Genomic DNA, 20,136 nt, shown 5'->3' on the forward strand with positions numbered 1-20,136 from the left:
AAGGTTACTAAATTTTTTAGATGTTATTTTCAAAGAAATATTTTTCTTTTTCTTTATATTTTTGGATATACTATTTTTACTGTTTAAGAATATTGTCCCGATATATTTTTGTTCGAGCGCGTAAAAAAAGTTAACATATGATTTTTTTTTGGGTTTGGATCAAAATGGATTAGTTTAGTGCTCTAATCATTTCATTAACAACTGTTCCAGACGCACTGCGAAAGCCCGTAACCCTTTTCTTGATTTGGTCCGTCAACAAATAGTAATGAAATCCAAATTCCTTGTCTCGGGTTTTTGACAAAAACCCCAACGAGAACTTCGCAGTTGTATCCCTTCTCATAACGTGCCCCCTGAATTGTTGCGCTCTGGTGATCCATCAAGAGAAGGAAACATGTACGGAAGTACGGGATTCAATAATGCTTACCACCAAAACAATCAGTAGCCATCGGGCGGAGAAGAGAGGCGAGGTGGAGGTCGTTGGAGGAGTGGAGGTCGTAGGCCATGTAATCCCTATGGGTTTAGGGTTTTTGAATTCCAAAATCCCCAAAACACCACCAACGACGATCAAAAAGAGCATAAAATCAATCCTCCTTGTACGAACTTCGACAAGGCCTACTTTCACTCTTATGCCCACGTTGGCATCCACGAAGAAATGATCAAGGTCTTTTCTTTTCTTTTCTTGTTATTTCTCTATCTTAATATTAGTCCTTAACTGGGTTCATTTTTGTTTTGGTGTTACTTCTTGATGTATTGTGTGAGCTTTTTTTACTTGTTTTGTTTTTAAATGTCCTCACTCTCTTTGTTGAAAGAAATGATACTACTTATCATTTATCTTTGCTTCTTTGCTGACTTCGTTTAAGCAAGGTTGAATCTTGCATTTGTGACCAAAAGTATTGCATTATTGTACATTTTATCCAGGTTTGGGTAAATTGTATATAATTTTGGCAAAGTTGCTAGCCGGTATCTGTTGCAAGATTGGATAACCTTTTGCCTTTAAACTAATAATAATAGAAATGCATGACAAACCACTGAATATTTGATCTCTTTCTTTGTAATACCAGGTTTTATAAGTCACAATGTTATACCTTACAGATTATAATCTCATGCCAAAGTGAAACGCATTTGTGTTTAATTGGGACATATTATATATAAAGTAGCTGGCTCTCAAACAACCTAGTTGGTTTAAGAATTGTTTCAAATTCTATTTAGTCATTTTGTTCCTCTTCCTCATTATTACTTTTGGTCATGCTTACAGGTTGTAATGGATGTTGGATGTGGCACAGTCATTCTTTCAATATTTTGTGCTCAAGCTGGTGCAAAACGGGTATATGTTCTGACCTTCTTATTGCATGATTAACATATTTATAACAATGTTATATGGCACATATATTTGAGGATTGAATAAATATCAATTGTTTTGCATATAATGTGATACTGGCTTCAACCGGTTTCTGAAGACTGCATTATTTAATAAGTGCAGGTGATTGCTAGAAGCTAAATTGTGTTTAACTTTATTTCCCCCCCCCCTTTACTTCCCTCTAGGTTTTCTCAAACTAGTTTTCTTTGTTAAATTTATAATTTTATCATAAAGAAGACAGTAGGCTTATATTGATCTATTGACCAAGAGAAATTATAGATAGAACTTCAATTTTGTTCATTAGTATTTTTTTTTTAGAATTCTCTTGCTGCCTCAAATTTATATTCTTGTGATGGTTATGGATTCATTTAAGCACAACTGTCTAATATCTGAAGTAATTATGTATTTTCAGGTTTATGCAGTGGATGCCAGTGATATTGCAGTGCATGTATTTTGTTGCATTAGAGCTTAAATGCTTACACGAGGCAATTTTTACCTCCTCTTTTGAGAATGCTATAGTTTAGCTAATATTTCCTTCTCTTATTGCCATTTTCACAATGAGATTATAAGATCTGGTTAACACAACTTGTCGACACCATTTTTTGCCCGGGCGGGGAAATACCGATATCGACTCGGGGGTTTTCTTTTTGAAAATCATTTCGAAATGTGAGGAGTCGCCACCAATCATTTAAGGTGAGATTGGAACACCGTAAAAATCGGGTGATTTTAATAATACCTTTTATTTTAATAAAATACCAAGTTTTAGGGTCTCTGAAAATCTAGAAATTAGGTTCGAGAGTCAGTTACGCGTGGGGAAGGATTAGCACCCCCACAAGCTCCCAAAAATTGGTACCTAGTTGCTTACCCTATATTTAAAATTGGAAATTTTGAGTTCGATCTTTATTTAATTTAAAAATCATTAAGGACGCAAAGTTGAAAAGGGTATTCATTTATCGAGACCGATAACATTCGCTCCCGAGCGTAAATGCGGGAGATAAGCTATTGTGCCTAATAACTGAATATTGTCTCATTTTTAGAAAACATGATGTGGTTTTGAAAATGATATCTACTTATTTAGAGAATTATCAGTAGTCTTCCCTGAGCACGATCGCAGAGGATATACTATTAACTCTTTAATAAGTGAACAATGACTTAAGTTTTAAAAACAATGCAATCAAACAAAATTTTATTTAATCCTAATTATACTAAAAATAAATTAAGGCTTTTTCTAACCTACGGTGTAAAATTATGAAAATTAAAGAACCTAGGGGCTCAAGCATAAGAATGTAGGCTCTAATATTAACCTATTTTTAATTTTAATTAATTATTGAATCGAATAACTTAAGCGGTCCCTCGAGCTTTTAAGTGAGAGCCACTTCAGATTATTTTCTAAATTAAGATAATAATTTGAAATCTAAGCTAAAATGGAGGTTCTATTTAACCTATTTAATTATGTCAATATTTAAAGTATAATCGAAGTTTGGGGATTAAAAGGGTCAAGGCCTAAAGGATCGAGTTCTAAAAGATTTAAAAGTCTAAGGACCTAAATAGGCATTTTCTAAAGCTAGGGAGTAATTAAAGCCTAATTATTATCTAAATTATTACACTAAAATTTTTAAAAAATATTAATTATTAATTAATTTTAGAATCGAACAATCGATTAGAGTAATCGGGCGTATAATGCGAAAACTCAACTCGGATTGCTCCCTAATTAAACTAAAGTGTCATCTTAATTTCTAAGTTTGATTCGAGTATTCATCGAATTTAAGAACTAAGTCTAAAGGTTTAAACTATGAGATAATCAAACAATTAATAAACCTAACTTAAAAATAACAATAATAAAAATAAAAAATAAAAATAGTAAAAAAGAATAAAATAAAAAGTAAAATAAACACAAGTACAAAGATCTAATTGTATAAAATAAAATAAAAGTAACTAAAATGCAAGAAAATAAAATTTAGTAGTTAAATAAGAAATAAATAGTGATCAGAATGCAAAAATTAAAATCATATAGCTAAATCAAAAATTAACAGTGACTAAAATGATAATAATCAAAACATACGACTAAATTAAGAAATGAATGGAATAGAGTGCCAAAATCAGAATAAATAAAATTCGGTGACTAAAGTGTAAAATTACGCTAAAAATACAGGGACCTGAAAGTAAATTTACTAACAAAAAAATAAAACATGGAATACATGAAATGTGATTAGACTTTAATTTTGATGCCAAAACCATGAAATACAAAAGAACTGAGGGATCTATTTTCTAATTTACCCAAATGTAAAACAACTAACCCCTTTTATTATTCAAAAGCACATGCAAAGCCAAAATCATTCCCCCTTTTCTTTCATTTTTTTTTCAGAATCAAACTTCATTCCCCACATCCATGTCTCTTACAAAATTTCAACGCCTACCACCTGAACATGGAGGTTGCTCTCGCCCTCAATTCCGACCTGTAAATCCTAACTCTACTATGGTAACAAAAGACTCTTTTTATGCTATTTCCTTTCAAAATGAGAACATATATATGGAAAAATGGTTCCTGCTCAAAATGAAAAAAAGGAAACATTTTTCAAGCTTCTCTTTGTATTTATTTCGAATATAAAGGCTTACAATCTATTCTTTCTTCTGAATTCCCCTAAGGAGAAAAAGAAAAAACCCGTGTTACAAAGTTATCGAAATAAATCCCCCCCGAGCTCGACCCTTTGAGCTCTTACATTTCATTCGGCTTTATAGCTGAATTTTCACATAAAATATTACTAATAGTAGGATGATTATTTAGATCTACACTCATCCTTTTTAGTGGCATGAGAAAGAAATGGTGGTGTTGAAGTGGAATAGGAGATGATGGACGTTGAAGTGGAATGGTGGGAGCTTAAACACTAGCATGGGCACTAACATGGGTATATTAAAGAAATGGGCAAGTGGTGGTGGAGTGTGTTAAGTATAGTGGAGTAGTAAGTGGAAAAATAAGTTGTCTACAGTTGCCCCTCTTTGCCCATTCTTGTGTCAATCAAGAATAGGGCAAAGACGAAGAGACAATACATTTTTGCCCGGTCAACTTCATGGTTTGAAATATGATAAAGGATCTGTTCCACTGTCACTCGGGGAATATCAAATCTGGAGATGTTGATCCATTCCCTTGTCACCCAGGAAATATTGAATTGAGACAGACTTATTCCATTGTCACTCATGAAATATCAAATCTTGAAAGAGAGGGATTTGTTCCGCTTCTTCTAAGGGAATATCAGTTCTTGGAAAGTTGATCCATTGAATCGGAGTAGACTTGTTCTGCTGTCACTCACAGAATATCAAATCTTGAAAGAGAGGGATCTGTTCCGCTTCTTCTAAGGGAATATCAAATCTTGAAATGTTGATCCATTGAATCAGGGTAAACTTGTTCAGATGTCACTAAGGGAATATCAAATCTTGGAAGAGAGGGATTTGTTCCGCTTCTTCTAAGGGAATATCAGATCTTGGAAAGTTGATCCATTGATTGGGATCGAACCTGAAAATTAAACATTAACCTTTGTTAGTATATGTTTGAAAATTTGAAAGATCACATTTGAAGATTTGGATTGGTTTTTTTGTGTAAATTTGTCTTGCATCCATCGAATATGATAATTTGTCTAGACTTGAGTGTTAGTTGAATCTCTCACTTTTTGGGACTCTGAATCGATTACTTTTTTAAAAAATTTCCGTTCTTTTTTTATAGAAAATATTTAAATGAGAAACTTTTGGATCATTTTCTGGAAAATCATGCGTAAACATCTTGCCCGAAAGACTTATGGATGGCCCAAAGGACTTATTATCTTGCTCGAAAAGCTTACAGATGACCCGAAAGATTTATGTATCATGCTCGAAAGGCTTACTGACGACCCGAAGGATTTATAAATTTTGGAAATAGTTTATTAGGTAAGAAGCCTTTCTTACTTTTCAACAATTTCAAATCTCAGATTTAAATGAGAAACCTTTCTCATATTTTAATAGACATTTGACAAACATCCTGCCCGAAGGACTTATGGATGGCCCGAAGGATTTATCATTTTTCTCGAAAGACTTACAGATGACCCGAAGGATTTATACATCATGCTCGGAAGACTTACTGATGGCTCGAAGGACTTATAAATTTTGGAAATAGTTTACTAGGTACGAAACCTTTCTTACTTTTCAAAAATTTCAATTTTTAAATTTGAATGAGAAACCTTTCTCATATTTAATAGACATGAAAAAACATCCTGCCCAAAGCTCTTATGGATGACCCGAAGGACTTATCATCTTGCTTGAAAGAGTTACAGATAACCGGAGGGATTTAATCATCGTGCTCGAAAGACTTATTGATGGTCCGAAGGACTTATAAATTTTGGAAATATTTTACTAGGTAAGAAACCTTTCTTACTTTTCAAAAATTTCAATTTTCAAATTTGAATGAGAAACCTTTCTTGTATTTCAATAGACATGTGAAAACATCCTGCCCAAAGGTCTTATAGATGGCCCGAACGACTTATCATCTTGCTTGAAAGACTTACAGATGACCCGAAGGATTTAATCATCATGCTTGAAAGACTTACTGATGGCCCGAAGGACTTATAAATTTTGGAAATAGTTTACTTGGTAATAAACCTTTCTTACTTTTCAAAATTTCAATTTTAAAATTTAAATGAGAAACCTTTCTCATTTCCAACAGACATGTGAAAACATCCTGCCCAAAGGTCTTATAGATGGCCTGAAGGACTTATCATCTGTTTCGAAAGGCTTATAGATGACCCGAGGCATCATGCTCGAAAGACTTACTGATGGCCCGAATGACTTATAAATTTTGGAAATAGTTTACTAGGTAACAAACCTTTCTTACTTTTCAAAATTTCAATTTTCAAATTTAAATGAGAAACCATTCTCATTTTTTCACTTATAAAATGACTTAATGGTTGGGCAACTTGCCCCACTTCAAAGTAATGTTTCCTCTATAGATTGGGACCACTTTGTTCTTCAGGTTCTGTCTTCTTAAACATGATTCCCTGTATTTAAGGTTTCAAATCTACTTTAAACAAAATTTCCATTATACTTAACACACTCCACCACCACTTGCCCATTTCTTTAAAATACCCATGTTAGTGCCCATGCTAGTGCTCAAGCTCCCACCATTCCACTTCAACGTCCACCATTTCCTATTCCACTTCAACACCACCATATTTTTTCTCATGCCACTAAAAGGGATGAGTGTAGATCCAAATAATCATCCCACTATTAGTAATATTTTATGTAAAAATTCGGCTATAAAATCGAATGAAATGTAAGAGCTCAAAGGGGGGAGCTTGGGGGGAATTTTTTTCTCTCGATAACTTTGTAACAGGGGGTATTTTCTTTTTCTCCTTAGGGGAATTCAGAAGAAAGAATAGATTGTAAGCCTTTATATTCGAAAGAAATACAAAGAGAATACTGAAAAATGTTTCTTTTTTTTCATTTTTAGCAGCAACCATTTTTCAAATATCTCTTCTCATTTTGAAAGGAAATATCATAAAAAAGAGTCTTTTGTTACCATATTAGAGTTAGGACTTACCGGTCGGAATTGAGGGAGAGAGCGGCCTCAATTTTCAGGTGGTAAGCGCTGAAATTTTGTGAGAGCCATGGATGTGGGGAATGAAGTTTAATTCTAAAAAAAAGAATGAAAGAAAAGGGGGAATGATTATGGCTTTGCACGTGCTTTTGAGTAATAAAAGGGGTTAATTGTTTTACGTTTGGGTAAATTAGAAAATAGGTCCCTCGGTTCTTTTGTATTTCATGGTTTTGGCATCAAAATTAAAGGTCTAATCACATTTCATGTATTTCATGTTTTATTTTTTTTTGTTGGTAAATTTACTTTCAGGTCCCTGTATGTTTAGCATAATTTTACACTTTAATCACCGAATTTTATTTATTTTGATTTGGGCACTCTATTTCATTCTTTTCTTAATTTAGTCGTATGTTTTGATTATTATCATTTTAGTCATTGTTAATTTTTTATTTAGCTACTACAATTTTAATTTTTGCATTCCGGTCACTATTTATTTCTGATTTAACTACTAACTTTTATTTTCTTGCATTTTAGTTACTTTTATTTTATTTTATACAATTAGATCCTTGTACTTGTGTTTATTTTACTTTTTATTTTATTTTGTTTTTACTGTTTTTATTTTTATTTTTATTAATTTTAAGTTAGGCTTATTAATTGTTTGATTATCTCGTAGTTTAAACCTTTAGAGTTAGTTCTTAAATTAGATTAATACTCGAATCAAACTTAGAAATTAAGACGACACTTTAGTTTAATTAGGGAGCAATCTGAGTTGAGTTTTCACATTATACGCCCGATTACTCTAATCGATTGTTCGATTCTAAAATTAATTAATAATTAATATTTTTTAAAATTTTAGTATAATAATTTAGATAATAATTAGGCTTTAATTACTCCCTAGCTTTAGAAAATGCCTATTTAGGTCCTTAGACTTTTAAATCTTTTAGAACTCGATCCTTTAGGACTTTACCCTTTTAATCCCCAAACTTCGATTAGACTTTAAATATTGACATAATTAAATAGGTTAAATAGAGCCTCCATTTTAGCTTAGATTTCAAATTAGTCTCTTAATTTAGGGGATAATCCGAAGTGGCTCTCACTTAAAAGCTCGAGGGACCACTTCAGTTATTCGATTCAATAATTAATTAAAATTAAAAATAGGTTAATACTAGAGCCTACGTTCTTAGGCTTGAGCCCCTAAGTTCTTTAATTATCATAATTTTACACCGTAGGTTAGAAAAAACCTTAATATATTTTTAGTATAATTAGGATTAAATAAAATTTTGTTTGATTGCATTATTTTTAAAACTTAAGGCACTGTTCGCTTATTAAGGAGTTAATAGTATATCCTTCGCGATCGTGCTCAAGGGGTGACTACTGGTAATTCCCTAAATAAGTCGATATCCTTTAGAAAATCACATCATGTTTTCTAAAAATGAGGCAATATTCGGTTATTAGGCACAATAGTTGATCTCCCGTATTTACGCTCGGGGGCGAATGCTATCGGTCTCGATAAACGAATACCCTTTTCAACTTTGCATCCTTAATGATTTTTAAATTAAATAAAGATCGAACTCAAAATTTCCAATTTTAAATATAGGGTAATCAACTATGTACCAATTTTTGGGCGCTTGTGGGGGTGCTAATCCTTCCCCACGCGTAACTGACTCTCGAACCTAATTTCTAGATTTTCAGAGACCCTAAAACTTGGTATTTTATTAAAATAAAAGGTTTTATTAAAATCACCCGATTTTTACGGTGTTCCAATCTCACCTTAAATGATTGGTGGCAACTCCTCACATTTCGAAATGATTTTCAAAGAGAAAACCCCCGAGTCGGTATCAGTATTTCCCCGCCCAGGTGAAAAATGGTGTCGACAGCTTGGCGACTCCACTGGGGACTTTTTTTTAAACAAATTGAGAGTCAAGCCACGAGTTGGTTACCCTATATTTATTATTTGGAAATTACAAGTTCGATCTTATTTAATTTACAGTTCATTATGTTATTTCAAAAAAGAAAAAAACACATTTCTCTCTGGTTAATGCTTACACTTTTGTGGAATTATATAGGATTGTTGCATATCATAGCTCTGAACCTGAGATCAATCCCGAGCTCAATCAGTTACTTTTTTAAAAAATTTATTTTCTCTTTTTTATAGAAAATATTTAAATGAGAAACTTTTGGAAATTGTTTTTCTCATTTTCTGGAAAATCATGCGTAAACATCCTGCCCAAAGGACTTATGGATGGCCCAAAGGACTTATCATCTTGCTCGAAAAGCTTACAGATGACCCGAAGGATTTATGCATCATGCTCGAAAGACTTACTGACGACCAGAAGGATTTATAAATTTTGGAAATAGTTTACTACGTAAGAAGCCTTTCTTACTTTTCAACAATTTTAAATCTCAGATTTAAATGAGAAACATTTCTCATATTTTAATAGACATTTGAAAAACATCCTGCTCGAAGGACTTATGGATGGCCCGAAGGATTTATCATCTTGCTCGAAATACTTACAGATGACCAGAAGGATTTATGCATCATGCTCAGAAGACTTACTGATGGCTCGAAGGACTTATAAATTTTGGAAATAGTTTACTAGGTAAAAAACCTTTCTTACTTTTCAAAAATTTCAATTTTCAAATTTGAATGAGAAACCTCTCATATTTAATAGACATGTGAAAACATTCTGCCCAAAGGTCTTATAGATGGCCCAAAAGACTTATCATCTTGCTTGAAAGACTTACAGATGACCAGAAGGATTTAATCATCATGCTCGAAAGACCTACTGATGGCCCGAATGACTTATAAATTTTGGAAATTTTTTACTAGGTAAGAAACCTTTCTTACTTTTCAAAAATTTCAATTTTCAATTTTGAATAAGAAACCTTTCTCATATTTCAATAGACATGTGAAAACATCCTGCCCAAAGGTCTTATGGATGACCCGAAGGACTTATCATCTTGCTTGAAAGACTTACAGATGACCCGTAGGATTTAATCATCATGCTCGAAAGACTTACTGATGGCCCGAAGGACTTATGAATTTTGGAAATAGTTTACTAGGTAAGAAACCTTTCTTAATTTTCAAAATTTTCAAATTTAAATGAGAAACCTTTCTCATTTTCAACAGACTTGTGAAAACATCCTGCCTAAAGGTCTTATGGATGGCCGAATGACTTATCAACTTACTCGAAAGGCTTATAGATGACCCGAAACATCATGCTATAAAGACTTACTGATGGCCCGAAGGACTTATAAATTTTGGAAATAGTTTACTAGGTAAGAAACATTTCTTACTTTTCAAATTTTCAATTTTCAAATTTAAATGAGAAACCTTTCTAATTTTTTCACTTATAAAATGACTTAATGGTTGGGCAATATGCCCCACTTCAAATTAATGTTTCCTATATGGATTGGCCCACTTTGTTCTTCAGGTTCTGCCTCTTTAAACATGATTCCCTGTTTTTGAGGTTTGAATTCTAGCTTTCACTTGTTGTGATTTTAATACCATGAATCTTTTTGTTTGGAAGATCTATAAAATCAAATGTTTATGTATGAAATGTAAATGCAATGCAATGCATTTTCTTTTATGTAAATGATATTTTCATGCATGTGTAAATGTTGATTCAGTTTTCCTTTATCTCCAAAGTGGGGAACCAAGCCTTCTTTCTCTTGATCATTCTTCTCTAGGGTTTACGTAAACATCGACGCAGCAGCTTGCAACTTCTGAAGATCTGCCCAATCATCTTGTGGTCAGAAATTGAATTAAGATGGATGATTCATTGAACCTCAAGTTACAAAGTTGATCAAGTGCAATAAGTTCAAAGATTCATATTCAACAAGAAGCGCAAGAAATGTTGGAGATATAAGAAAATGGAAATGAACCCAAAAATTGGCAGTCTAGAGGGATCCAGAAAAAGAAATGGTGAAATATAAGTAGCAAAGCAGATCCAAGTCAAGTAAAGCAGGAAGGATGAAGACAGCAGAACGAATTGATCTTTGGTTCGATCACCCTTAAACACTTGTTTGTGCCTATTTATCCCTTTCTTTCATAACCATGAGCCCTGGCCTATATTACGTACCTGAAAAGTCCTTTCTGATCATACATGGATTTCTAAGTGGATAGACTATCTTAAGTTTTCATTTCGCCCCTCAGGGTTAATTTTATTTGTAAATAGTTTTTTTTTTAAAAATCTTTAATGCATGATAGTAAACAATAAAATGAGGGTTCAAGACGTAAAATTTTAGATGACGTCCTGAAACGAAAGGAGAATTCGAGTTGGAAACCTGAAAATATAACTTGAACATGAAGATTGTCAACCACTGCACAGAAGGGTGATCTTATACATCTCTGGATAAAGCATCGCATAATCTAAAGGAGCTTATGAGGTATGAGAACCAGTGGACATTTTCAGAAGAAAGGCATAATGGTTGCCTCATCAGATCAATAAAACGCCAGAATCAAGGACGCAAGAAGCTAACCTGAAACACATTACCTTCCCAAGTCAACCTAAGCCTTTTAGCAGCATTAATCTTTACATTTTTCAAATGTATATAATTTTTGAAGGATTAAAAGAAAATTTGACTTATTTGATATTCAGTGAACTCTTGTTTTACAATTTGTTTTGATTGTGAGGTTGAAGAAAATGACAACATTTTTTTAATTTTATTCAACATTTTTTCACATTTCTAAAATAAAAAGCAAGGAGAAAAATATTTTCAAACAGGATGGTCTCAAATGCGAAATGTCCTTGAAGTAGGTGAGGCCCATTCTACCTCTATTGAATAAACAATGCCATAACATGAAGTATTCCACAATCTTGATAGCAAATGATCCAAGAGATCATAATGAATGGAGGATAGAACTTATAACATTTCCTCATGATTTTGTCGGTAACCCATCAAGAAACAAATGATCGCCTTGTTTGAAAATGGAACATATAACAAAAATGCAAGAATGCGATCAGTCAAGGATGAATTTTGGCACCCAAGTGGGGAGGAGCCATGAAAATGCCCACTTTGGAGCATGACCAGAAACCCAGATCAAGATTCAGACCAAGAAGAATTGAGAATGTATCTCACAACTTGAAGTGTCAGGGGCAAACCCTGGATATGAGTAGAGCTTACCTTGTAAAGTAATTCAAACAAGCATCAATTAATGGAAGAGTCTCGAAAAACAACTCTGATAGTGCATTTGAGCCAAAGACGAAAAGGGACATCAAGATCATATTACTGACCGCAACAAGAAATGAAGACATAAAATAAAGACCACAAGATGATTGGGCAGATCTTCAAAAGTTGCAAGCTGCTACGTCGATGTTTGCATAAACCCTAGAGAAGAATGATCAAGAGGAAGAAGGCCTGGTTCCCCACTTTGGAGATAAAGGAAAACTGAATCAACATTTACACATGCATGAAAATATCATTTACATAAAAGAAAATGCATTGCATTCACATTTCACACATAAACATTTGATTTTTACAGATCTTCCAAACGAAAATATGAGAAAGGTTTCTCATTCAAATTTGAAAATTGAAATTTTTGAAAAGTAAGAAAGGTTTCTTACCTAGTAAAATATTTCCAAAAATTTATAAGTCCTTTGGGCCATCATTAAGTCTTTCGAGCATGATGATTAAATCCTTCCGGTCATCTGTAAGTCTTTCAAGCAAGATGATAAGTCATTAGGACCATCCATAAGACCTTTGGACAGGATGTTTTCACATGTCTATCGAAATATGATAAAGGTTTCTCATTCAAATTTGAAAATTGAAATTTTTGAAAAGTAAAAAAGGTTTCTTACCTTGTAAACTATTTCCAAAATTTACCCCCCGAGCTCCCCCCTTTGAGCTCTTACATTTCATTCGGTTTTATAGCCGAATTTTTACATAAAATATTACTAATAGTTGGATGATTATTTGGATCTGCACCATCCCTTTTAGTGGCACGAGAAAAAAATGGTGGTGTTGAAGTGGAATAGGAGATGGTGGACGTTGAAGTGGAATGGTGGGAGCTTGAGCGCTAGCATGAGTATATTAAAGAAATGGGCAAGTGGTGGTGGAGTGTGTGAAATATAGTGGAGCAGTAAGTGGAAAATGAGTTGTCTACACAACTATTAGAGCATGCATACTATTTTTCAATCAATATTGTGGAATTGTATATATTCTTTACTTCTCAGGACCTTTCTTTGGTTGCGTTCTTGTTTAGAATGAAACTGGCTATTTGGTTTATATTAATATTTGTTGTTTGATTGCATGTCAATGAAGTGGTGAAAGCAAATAACTTAGCTGAAAGGGTCATTTGTATTGCATGGACGAGTTGAGGTAGGCTTTTCCTCTCAAACTTGTAGATTTATTCTTCCCAAGCTTATTGAATTCTATGACCACAAATGGTTTGGGCAGTAGAGTTGAATTATTAAACTTTAGTTTTCATTGGAGGGATAACTAGCGACCTGTAGGCCAACTCAGGGTTAGATTTTCTTTCTTTAACTTGTGAAAGTTAGTGAGAATCTATGTTGCATGTATATGGATATAAATACGGGGACAGAAAACAATAATTTTCAAAATTTTAGAGTACGAATATGACAAATCTACAACAAATATAAAATAAATTTTAAAATTTAAAACAAAATGTAGAAAAAATCAGCATGAATGTTTCATTTTAGAATTTATTTTATATTTGTCGTACCCATTCCCTCTAATTTTGGAAATTTCCATTTCATGTCCCCATATCCAAGCAACATAGCTTGGATACTGGTGATTTTGTTTAAATCTCATTATAAAATGAGGAAAATTTTATGTAAATGTGGATCTTAGAAGAAATGATTGCCATACCAACTTCTGGATGCTAGCATTAATAGATGACCACAACCAATGCCTACAATTGTAGTACCCTTTGTAGAGATATATTTGTTTAAATAGTCACATATTTTTCATACTTGATATACACACCACTCATTGTCATGGTGATCATAAGATCATAATTGGTGAAAGCTTGCACCTATTTGTAACTGACACACATTGTTTTGTGTGTTGCCCACTTTCATATTGGCGTGGTTTCAACACCCAGGTTTATAAATTCATGGATTAGTTCTTGAAAAATGACAGCATATTTCTGCTATTGGCATCTTTGTTTGGATGAGATAGTAAATCAGTGGCTATTGTAGAGTACACAAGTGTAGAAGTACGAGTTATGTAATTTAATACGAAGAATCAAAGGGCTTTTTTGCATTCATGTTTAGAGACTAGATCTGCAATAAACTTATACTTGATGGTGAGTGAGATTGGGGAGGGGTGGAAAGCCATGTGCTTCACACTGTTCTTATAAATGTGTTTACTTTCCTTGGACTGATTTGTCTCCTCTTGAAGTTTATATTAGTTATTGTTTCTACTTGATGTTGAAATTGATGAAGAGGTTGATGTAATAGTTTCAGAGTGGATGGGCTACATGCTGCTTTATGAGGTGATTGTTGAAATCCCTCATCATATCTAAATTATTTGAAGAGATATCCGGGAACTCCTTTAGGTTTTGATATGAGAACTAATATTTTATTCATGCAATTGATTCTTATGTCTTATTCTTTTTACTTCTGTTTTTCTTGCATTTCAAGTATATATATTGTGATCATCCACATTACATTTTTCCAGAGCATGCTGGGAAGTGTTATTACAGCTAGAGATCGATGGCTAAAATGTGGAGGCCTTATTCTTCCTTGCAATGCTACGGTTTGTGCCATTTTAATGCTAGTCTAGTGCAATTTTACTTTGCTACAAGCTGAACCTGGTAGTTTATTCCATGCTCTCTTGAATCTTGAGTCCTATGAAGTTTTATTGTGTTGCTGAATCTGTTTCTCATGATGAAAATTTATTTTAGTGTTTATTTCACTCTTTACTGCTTGCAGTTGTACATGGCACCAATCACACATCCTGTCAGATACCAAGACAGCATTGAGTTTTGGCGCAATGTCTATGGAATTGATAATGAGTGTGATGCTGAATTAAATCTGTATTTATGCAGTATATGTGAAATTAAATTCTACTGATCTGCTTTTAACTTGCAGCTCTCACGCCTTCTGCGCGTAGCTTGCTTCTGTGTTGATTGTGTGGAACTGTGAATTATGACTTCATTTTGTCTTGCAATGTCTGCAATGTTACAATTAGCAAAACAGTGTGCATTTGAAGAGCCATGTGTGGAGACAATAACAGGGGAGAATGTTATAACATGGCCACATGTGGTGAGTCTTCTAGTTCTCTTGCTTTATTGCCTTCTAGCTTCCCAATCTATTTCTGAAATCGGAAAGACCAAATTTTAGTTTTTGTAAATAGAAATATATGATTTTTTTTTTTAAATTTCTCGGTTGTACCTTATTACATTTGGTTCCTGCCTATGGTTTTTTATAGGCTTAAGGGGTCTTTTTGCCCCTAAAGTAAACCTAAATCAACAACGTTGTCCCTACTTTTTAATAGAATAAATTTTTCCCTCGATATTATATAGTTACATCAATTTTTTCCATTGACCGACGTTGATTGTTATGATGATGTGGCAATTAACTGTGTGGACATGGTAGTCCACTATGCTGACATGGTAGAAGCTGTCATATCAACACCATGAATCACAATATTGTTGATTTGAGTTTACTTCATGGTAAAATTACCCCTTAAGCTTTTAGTTATGCATTTGAATTCCGTTAAAAAAAATCAATTCAGCCTCTGTGATATGTCATCATTCATACGTGGACTATTACGTCCTATAAAGCACGGGGACGGCAAAGGAGCCCCATTTCAAGTACCTGATACGTTTCCGGCACGGGGACAGTACGGAGGACGGTTGGGATACGTACCGGGATGTACCACGGTAGTTGGATACGGTTGATCGAATTCGGGGACGGTCAGAGCTTATTTGGGGACGTTTCGGGGACGTCCCCGGGAGTAATTTTGACTGCAACAGGCTACGAACTGCGACGGCGCGGTGAGGAATGAATGAGCGGGGCGGTTTTGTGAAAAAGAAAGAAAAGGAAGTTCGGGGTGGGGGAAGAAGAGTGATAATAGTATTTAAATAATTTTTGGTCTAATTGCCAGTTGATCCATGAGCTTTCTAGGCCTTTTGAATATGGAAACAATTTTTTCATTATTTTCAAATTGACCACCAAAATTAATTTAGGGATTTAGAAAAAATTTCTCAAATGTTAGGATTTTAATTAGATTTAAATTAGGTTGTTACACCAATTTTATAAGAAATATTGAATTTATTTATGATTACTTACATCTATTTATAATTTTAAATTTTTTTATATATCGTATTGTACCCTTATCGTCCACGTACCCTATAATTTTAGAAATTTCCATTTCTCGTCCCCGTATCTATATCGGTGCAACATAGGTTACGTCAGCATCATGGTCAGCATAGTAGACCGCCACGTCTACATCCTTAACTTCCACACCAGCATCATAACGGTGAACGGTGGTCACTTGTAAAAAATGTTGCAATAAAATGTGTTCGAGGGAAAAATTGATATTATAAAAAAAGTTGATATAAAATTGCTGATTTAGGTTTACTACGGGGACAAAATGACCCTCAAGCCAAAAAATATTATATTCTCTCCATCTGGTGCATCCCAAAACTTCGGCACTGCAATAATCATTCTGAACAAGTGTTATGTGTGTCATGGCAGTTATGCCTCTTTACCTAACACCCAGGCATTAGTCGCAAGTGCACCAATGGTTTTTATGTGGCAAACTAATGGCTTCTTCATTATATTGACATTCTGTTGCTTGGGACATTCTTTATACCTGCAGCATTTGTCCAGGTTATATGAGCAAATTATGAGCTCTAATAGATTGTTTGTTACTGTATATTTCTAAAGACTGTTCATCAAGTGGCATTAAAATTTATTATCCTTAACAGGTTAAGCACGTAGACTGCTATACGATCCAACTCCACGAGTTAGAATCTGTATCAACAACATATAAGTTCCAGTCAATGATGCGAGGTAAACCCTACAATTGATATCTGTCTTTTTATAGATGCCATATGTTGTCTTCTTTCTGTTTCTGTGCACACACTGCTTGTTAAAGGATTTACATTGTGTGCGTGTTGTCAACCATACAATTGAGATGCCATGCTATAATGTAATCAAAATTATCTTCTCTTGTCAAGATCTTTGGGTTTATAGTTGTTACACACCATTTATCATTTTAAGTAGGCTTTTGTTTCATGCTGTTTACACAGTTGGTCCTTGCAGTTTTTATGCGTCTATTCATTTTAAGGGTAGTATTCATACTTTCTTGATTCCCAGCTCCTCTGCATGGATTTGGATTTTGGTTTGATGTTGAATTCAGTGGGCCAGCAAATTCTCCTGCAAATAATCCTACCCAATCCCTACTTATCGGCATATCAAGTAATAGTCCTGTTGATGGTATCCCAAGCAAGAAACGTTCCAATCCCAATGAAGCACTTGTACTCTCAACAGCACCAGAAGATCCTCCAACACATTGGCAACAGGTACCATACTAATTTTAGTTTGCTTATTCTGAGTTTGCAGACATTTACACAACTGCACATAAGAGTGGTTTGATTCTGTTAGGAAGTACGCTATTTTGGTCTGAGCATTATAAAAGTCTAAGTGGTCAACTTTACTTTTAACTATGGAGTTTCCTAGTTTTAACATTTAGCAACTTGCATGGAGGTACTCGTTTTATTCTGTAATGTAATCTTTTTAACGTTTAGTATGTAAATTTTGCAGACAATGATATACTTTTTTGACCCAATAGAGGTGGAACAAGATCAAATCATTGAAGGATCCCTAACACTACCTCAAAGCAAAGAAAACCGTCGATTTACGAATATTCATCTTAAGTACACGTGAGTAACAGTAGTATATTATTTCTAAGCTAAAGGTTTAGCCTTCCTTCTGTTGGTGGCTCATCAACATTTTGATTTTCACTCGTGCAGTTCAGGTGGCAGATCCTATGTAAAAGAGTCCGTATTGAACTGATGACAGGTTCAAGGTACCACTACTTTCTACTGAAGCTTTGCAAACTGATCATATAGCTCAACTTCTGTGTCTGTAGTTACCAACGAGCTCTGCATCTTCGGTGTGACCTCTTTCTGGACTTGGCAGACAAAAGTGATTTGACTAACTTGTTACCATTCAATTAATTGAAGCCTTTTCTGAAACTTGGTACAAAACTAGAGTTCATGAAATTTTGACATTACCTGTGCTGGTGGGTGTAATTCAAACATGAATAAGGTAGTATTTGTTTTCCATTGATTGTGGGTGGGGATTAGTGTAGCTAAGTTGTAGACTAGTTGAAGCCTTATGGGACTGGCATTTGTACCCCTAGTAAATTTAGTATTGAAAATATGGTTAGGCATTAGGAAACTTTTAGGTGGTAATAATGGGTCAATTATTGGAAACTTGGATAGTGGTGCATATCTTATGTATTCCCATCTTCACCATTTTCTATTTATTTTTGCCCACTTAACCTGTTTTCCATGTTTTTCTAACATATCACTTCTGCTCTTTTCCGACTATTATATTAAAAATCCCTCCTCATGTCTTAATCTCTCTGCTACTATTATACTATAATCACCGTTGCTCGCTCTCTCTCTCTCTCTCATATATTTTATGAATAATTCACAATTAAAACTGTTCGACTCTTTTGGTTAAATAATGCAGACGAGATTCTTTAAAAAAAAAGTGCTTGAGAATTAATTTGATATTTTGACCATTTGTTACTATACACGTGAAACTTGTCACGAAGGAGTGACGAGTTTAATAAAATATAATAAATAATTGAAACTCGTCACGAGGAAATAAAGAGTTCAGTACAATTTTGTTCTAATTCATACTAAGAATTTTATATTTTTAATATATTTTTTGACATTCTGATCAATCGTGGCAATGTCAAATCAACTCTTAGAAAAAGTTAAATGAAAAAGACTAAATAACCGAAAGACATGCCAAAAAAAAAACAAGAAAACGTGTCATACTGACAGATAAAAACATATCATACCGATAAACTTATTGAAAATCAAAAAGTAAAAGAAAATAAAGATACAATATGAAAAAAATAAAGAATGCTGACGGTACACTAATAAGAAAAAACTAAGGTTTTATGATTTTTTTTTAAAAATATATATTTTTTCAATAAGGAAAAATATGTAATTCTTGTATCGACCTTTTAAGTCCCACTTTTTCAACTATTTCCAATTTAATTTATTTCAAATTTTAACCTTAAACAGAAATTGCAAACGATAAATTCCATTTATCTTGAGTAGTTATATAATCTTTTGTATTTATATAGTTAAATAAAATATACATTATAAAATATTATAAAAATTGGCAATTTCTAAATAAAACATGTAAAAAAATTGTTGACATGTTAAAAGCTGTTCTCTTTTTAAAAAAATAAATATAATTAAAAATTTATACATTAATCTTAGATCATTTGATGAGTATAAATATTTTTTTTTTCTGTTTCATAATCTTGTATCAATGTATTTTTTTAATACATATATATACAGTAGAATATTATCTCTGTAAATAATTATAAATTTAAAAATATATATTTAGGTAATTTTTTATCTAAAAAAATAGTTGAAACCCCTATGAGATCATTTGAAAAGGAACAAAAATATGTAATGGTGAACTCGGGCAGATAGGGTATTCCTTGTTCGGTTTTAACGGACCAAATTGAAATTTAGTTGATTAATTGGTGTTAGGTCGATTAACAATTATAATATGATTATCGATTAATTTCATTCGAAATCGATTGATTAATCAGATTATTTCAATTAACCTAAAAAATTAAATATTTAATATATTGTATATTACATATATTTTTTAACTTCAAACTCATTAAAATTAAAATCCAATTATTTCTTAATCACACTAGACTCATTAAACTTTTAAAACTCAATCAAATTTTAAATCAAATGAAAAAAATACTTCTATAAAATTCAAATTAATCTAATCATTTTTTTTGGATAAAGTACACAAATGGTCCCCTGACTATTAAAAGTTATAAAATGGCCCTTTGACTATAAGTTATTGCTTTGTTGAGTCCGTCAACTATTAAAAGTTACAAAACGACCATCCAAATTACCGCCAAATTTTTAATGGAAAATGACAAGTTCAAACATATGAAATAGTTGGGTGAACGTCTTATAACTTTTATAGTCGAGGGACTCAATAAAATAGTGCCCTATAGTCGGGGGACTATT

The 20,136-nt window shown here is 33.1% G+C and overlaps 1 pseudogene; it reads left to right on the top strand.

The window, feature by feature from the left end:
* Positions 1 to 391: 391 nt before the first annotated feature.
* LOC120131937 lies at positions 392 to 18,020 on the top strand (annotated as a pseudogene).
* Positions 18,021 to 20,136: the final 2,116 nt, after the last annotated feature.

The sequence above is a fragment of the Hibiscus syriacus genome, unplaced genomic scaffold (genome assembly GCF_006381635.1).
Source record: "Hibiscus syriacus cultivar Baekdansim isolate YM2019G1 unplaced genomic scaffold, ASM638163v2 tig00001713_pilon, whole genome shotgun sequence".
In the NCBI taxonomy this organism is placed as follows: Eukaryota; Viridiplantae; Streptophyta; class Magnoliopsida; order Malvales; family Malvaceae; genus Hibiscus; species Hibiscus syriacus.